We start from the raw sequence: 6000 nt of genomic DNA, 5'->3' as shown, positions 1-6000 counted from the left end.
GGCTGAAAACGGGTGGTAAATGAAAAGTGCGACAAAACTGTTACCACGTCACGACTGATATAAATCCAATGACTAAATCACGGACACGCACAAACGTCTACTTTTCTTACAGGAGCACTTAATTCCCACTGCTACAGTAAATAACCGTTAACGGAAGTGAGGCCGGTTAGCCACAGTTACTGCAAATGATTTCATACTAATTACTGCCAGTTTAATGTCGAGGTTAACGATATTTTGACTCATAACAGTTGTCTGAGTTATAGCTATATAAAAGTGTCTCGGCGGTTGGCAGGTGATAATGAGTGGCAGCAAGTGGCAAAGCAGTTCATAAGTCATTGTAATATACTTATTTCAAAACTATCTTTCCATTTACTGGGCCCAGTCTGGGCTGTATCACACTACTCCATCTGTGAGCACAATAAAACTAATAAACAGTAAAAATAAAACATTTATAAATAATAAACAGTAAGTTTTGTTTACTAGCTTGCTCGTTAGCAAACTAGCTAGCAAGCTAAAAGCCACTTAATAACAAAATCTGTGTTATGTTCATGTTCTCATGACTGACACTCAGCTTTGGCCGTGAGTCTCACGCAGTGAGCTCGTCTCACGTCACTTGCTCAACACGCGCTATCGCCTGTAAAGAGCTAGCGATGCGGTTCCTGTGTTGAGATACTCAAGGGCTGGGCTCACTGAGTAACCTTGTTAAGGATAGCTGGATTTAAATGTTCAACAATATAAAAATGTTGTGGTTTCAGGGGGGAAGAGAGTGAGCTGGGCCCTATGTGAGGCTCTAATGGATTGGCATAGGATATTCTACATTTTATCGTGTGTACGGTTACAAATAGTATACTTGTGTACATTGTATCTGAGTCCTATGATATTGTGTTTCTTTAAGTGACACAGGGAAGAAGGAATTTCTCGGTATGCTTGTTTAAGATGGGCTTTTGGCAGAATATCAATTGCCCCTTTGAGTAGTTGCTAGGATATTCAGTAACTCAGTAGAGTATGTGAGGGGACGGTGGCCTAGAGGGACTAAACACCGCAACATATAGGAAAGAAGTACACAGTACCAAGGAGAATGCAAGAACATTAAAGGAGAACACAAGACCTTTAATAGAAATACAAAACTTATTGTATTCTGTTATGTATTTTGCCTAGATTTTATATATCTGTTTTAAGCTGAAATGTATTTTTAAATATATTTTGGGTAATAACTTTCTGTGAGGAGGTTTTCAGGGGCAGAAGTTTTGTTTGATTTAACACCACCGGATTTGGACTTTTAAGTGCTGATGGGGATAAATTTGGTGTAAAACCAGTATTAAATCATGTTGTAGTTTTTATGAAATGTTTTCCAATGATTTTACCCTTTCCTCAACAGAAATCTCTTACAAAAAGAAATAACATATGCTTAAAGCATTTAAAGTCCTTCACAATTAAATGAATGTGCTTTACAATGGTTTTAAGATAGAGGTATTATCATGTTTAAAAAGTGATATGTTTAATAGGTCTGAGGCTCTTAACTTTCAGCATTAAAGTGTTGTGTGGAGTGATAAGAAGCACAGACGTATGTCCAGATCAGTCGTAGATGCTCAATAAGCTCAAACCCTTCACTGTATCATTACCACCTCTCAAATCACACACTGTCCTTGACACACAGCATGTTTTGACTTGTCATACCAAGTTATCTGCCTCCATTGCAACTAAAAATAGCCTTCAGTAAGACGCTTTTAGACACATAAGAATAAGTGTAAGATGAGAAAGTGAAGGGTACTGTCTGTGGTGCAGGATTTCATTAGTAAATAAATAAATACAATGATCAGTCATATTATTAAAAAGACCTCCTCGTCTACACACTTTATTATTCTCATTATCTATCTCAGCTCCACTGATCATACAGGGGCACTTTGTTGTGTTACAATTAGACTTTAGTCTGTCTGTTGTTCTGCATACCCTCAGCCCCCTTCGCCCAACCGTATATAGATATAGGTGCTCTCTCTCTCTCTCTCTCTCTCTCTCTCTCTCTCTCTCTCTCTCTCTCTCTCTCTCTCTCTCTCTCTGGAAGACCTTCACCTTCAAGTTGCCAGTGACAGATATTCCCACTATCTTTCTACAGAATGTCTTATCCAATGGCCTCGTCAATGGCCATAACATAGTGTTCACCATCATATCTGCTTGCCACACTACATAGCCAAAAGTCTGTAGACACTTGCTTATTCAGAATTTATTTTGTAATCAAATGGTTTTAAGTGAAACGTTGTCTTCCTTTGACACAGTAACAGCTTCTACTTTCTCTCTCTTTTTTTTTTTTTTTTTTTTTGCTGAAATAGCTACTAAAACTTTAATGAAGTGAAACACTATTGTTGGCTTTTCTATTTTCTATGTAGATTAACAGAAGCGTAACCACATGAGTTCCCCAAATAGGCGCACAGAAAAGTGCTCTGATTCGAACTTCTGTTTCTTATTCTGTTATCATATTACTTTTATTTCCTTTCTTTAATTTGCATTCAAGAATTCTCGTTATAAGTTTAAATAAAGAATATTAGGAGGAGGGGGAGGATGGTGATGATGATGAGAAATGTACTCACACCCATGTGATTTCCTGTTTAACATGTCCGGGTTCATTTTATATCAGGATAAGCCTGTTTCTCTGGACTCTCCCTCTGTTCTCGCTGATCTTTGTCCCATGAGGACATGGTTGGGATGGTGACAGGACAGATGGGCCACACCACACAGACCACAATAATAACAGTGACTTCATGTAGGAGCTTTCGTCTCAGTACGCCTCTGCCTTTCTCCCAAAATATCTCACACTCAACCTCTCTGTGGGAAACTGCAGGAAAACCAACCCCTGTCTAAACACTTAGCCCACAAACCATTAGCCTTGTGCTTGGACACCATACCCAAATGTAGTTTAGAAAGTTATAAAGCCCCCCAACACTGGTCTGTGAAGCAATGGAACTGCATTATCTGGACAAATTGTTAGGAAACTGGAAGGTTGTTGGTTCAATCCCCAGAACTGGCAAGAAACAGGAATGGCTGAAGTGCCCTTGAGCAAGGCACATAACTTCCAAAATGCTCCCTGGGTACCAAGGATGGCTGCCTGCCGTTCTCGGAGTGCGTGTGTGTGTTTACTGCCCCTAATCACTAGTTTGTAAGTGTGTGTGTTCACTACAACAGATGGGTTAAATACAGAGATCAAATGTCATTGTATGATTGTACAATGATCATAAACCATTCATTCATTGTCTGTAAGCGCTTATCCAATTCAGGGTTGCAGTCGGTCCGGAGCCCACCCAGAATCACTGGGCACAAGGCGGGAACACAATTTGGAGGGGGCACCACATTCACATTCACACCTATGGACACTTTTGAGTCACCAATCCACCTACCAATGTATGTTTTTGGACCGTGGGAGGAAACCCAAGCAGACACAGGGAGAACACACCCAACTCCTCACCTGGAGCGAGGCTTCAACCCACAACCCCAGTTGTGTGACTGTGACACTACCTGCTGCACCAATGTGCCGCCCAATGATCATAAAGCACATCACCATTTCAGTCACTAATTTTCTAATGGAACTCTACCCAATATCTTTGGGATGAAGTGGATTGATGTGTGTGATCCAGAACTTTTTATTCAATACCGGTGGTGTGTTCTCCCTGTGTCTGTGTGGGTTTCCTCCGGGTGACTGTCTGTGAGGTGTGTGGTGTGTTCTCCCTGTGTCTGCATGGGTTTCCTCCGGGTGACTGTGAGGAGTGTGGTGTGTTCTCCCTGTGTCTGCGTGGGTTTCCTCCAGGTGACTGTCTGTGAGGTGTGTGGTGTGTTCTCCCTGTGTCTGCATGGGTTTCCTCCGGGTGACTGTGAGTAGTGTGGTGTGTTCTCCCCGTGTCTGCGTGGGTTTCCTCCGGGTGACTGTCTGTGAGGAGTGTGGTGTGTTCTCCCTGTGTCTGTGTGGGTTTCCTCCGGGTGACTGTCTGTGAGGAGTGTGGTGTGTTCTCCCCGTGTCTGCATGGGTTTCCTCTGGGTGCTCTGGTTTCCTCCCACAGTCCAAAAACACACGTTGGTAGGTGGATTGGTGACTCAAAAGTGTCCATAGGTGTGAATGTGTGAGTGAATGAGTGAATGTGTGTGTGTGTGTGTGTGTGTGTGTGTGTGTTGCCCTGTGAAGGACTGGCACCCCCTCCAGGTTGTATTCCTGCTTTGCAACCAGTGATTCCAGGTAGGCTCTGGACATAACACGACCCTGAACTGGATAAGCGCTTACAGATAATAAATGAATGAATGAACCTTTAAGCATGTTTTAGCACAGATGGGGTAATGAAGGAAACCTGTAATTGTATGTTTTTTTGCCAATATTTTCCTTTAATGTTTTGTTATTGATGGAAACGTGTGGCTGGGTGTATTAAGTCTGGCTTAAATCATAAAATAAATGTAGTTTAGAAGCTGTATAGCTGTATAAATACATTTTCTCATCTCACAACACACCTGTGCCAGTTTTATCCCTTTCATATAAACATGTTTGACCTGCAGCAACACGGACACATCTGGCTCTCAAACACTTGCTGCTTTGTATATCTAGGTTTATTTTTTATTTTTTTTTCTATATCCTGTTGTCATGGTGAGGAGAAGAGTGGACAGAATACTTACCCTGTTTAAAGTGGAGATGTCCGCGCCTATCTAAAGGAAATGAGGGCATGTAATTACAGGAGTTCCCCCTCCTGCCTGTTGTTTTCACTCGGCGAAGAAACAACTCAAGCTGGCACCCACTCAGAAAAGCACACGCCACACCACTGAACCAGACACCACACACCAGCGTAATGCTACTGGACCTAGTAATTGAGTGAGTGGGTGGATGCATGTTTACTCCATCTGACAGTCAAGGAGTGGTTTTCTAAATACAATTTTTACAAAACTAAGAGGATCATGACCTTATATTTAAAGTGTTAAAATGTATTACGTTACTGATCTACTTCAAATGAAAACTTGCACACTTGCAGCCTGGGGCAGTGGAAGCCCGTCTTTATATTTGATCCCACAATATTTTAGTTAGCTCTGGCCTTTAATCCTGCTTTCAGCCATTGAGATTTAAGATGTGATTTGAACTTACAACCTCACTCAGTCCTGGAATTTAAACTTGCAACTTTTTTAAATGGTTCTGGGAAGCACCAACTCCAACTTCAAGCAACACATAAACAGCACTACATTAACAGATGCTTAGTAGTGTGGACAGAGCCTTACCTCACCTGTGGCAGAAGCCGCACTGCAGGTAGAACAGCGACTGTGGGGTGAGCGTATCTGTATATTTGCTTTGGATATAGCTCTTTTAGCACACCTGGCTTTCCCTATGTTCACTGTTGGCATCCACGGTGCTTCCTGACTCTGCAAGTGGCCCACTAGATGGCTGGGAATCTATGATGGCCCAGCTCAAGTCTGTTACTGGCAATAGTGTTGACTTTAAGGGGCAATGGGATGTTTTAAGCATTTGCACAAGTTTTGGTTCACTCCTATTCAGGACATGTATCCTTGGTAAGGATTTCTTGGAAGGGACCAGGGCAGTTCTCAACCAGAAAAAAAGGACAATGCCTTTAAAAAGGAGCATGTTAAACTGTCCACAATGGCAGATTACAGAGCTGGAACTGTCATGTAGGGGCACCCAAGCTTCCCAGGATGTGAGCTGTAGCGCCATCAGTGATGATCAATGGTTGCTGCAAATGAGGTAAAAGATTGTTTTTCAATGGCCACTAATGCTAAAGCAAAACTGGGGTTGCTTGCTCCCCTCATCTACAGTAGGCCCAGAGTTAGCAGTGCTGAGTAAGCTAAGGCTACATCTAACTTCAGGGCAGAAAGGTTGCTCTGAATGGGTTTGCCATGCCCAGGAACCTGACACAGCGCTTTTGGGGGCACCTGGGTGGCTGCAGCAGGGATAGATCTATTTGGAATGTGTTGTTGTGGGTTCAGTGTCAGCCAGAAATATGTCTAATGGCGTTTGGTGCCCCTGCT

The sequence above is a fragment of the Hoplias malabaricus genome, chromosome 5, assembly GCF_029633855.1.
Source record: "Hoplias malabaricus isolate fHopMal1 chromosome 5, fHopMal1.hap1, whole genome shotgun sequence".
Classification (NCBI taxonomy): Eukaryota; Metazoa; Chordata; class Actinopteri; order Characiformes; family Erythrinidae; genus Hoplias; species Hoplias malabaricus.
The sequence above is the reverse complement of the archived record's forward strand: the minus strand, read 5'-3'. Positions refer to the sequence as shown.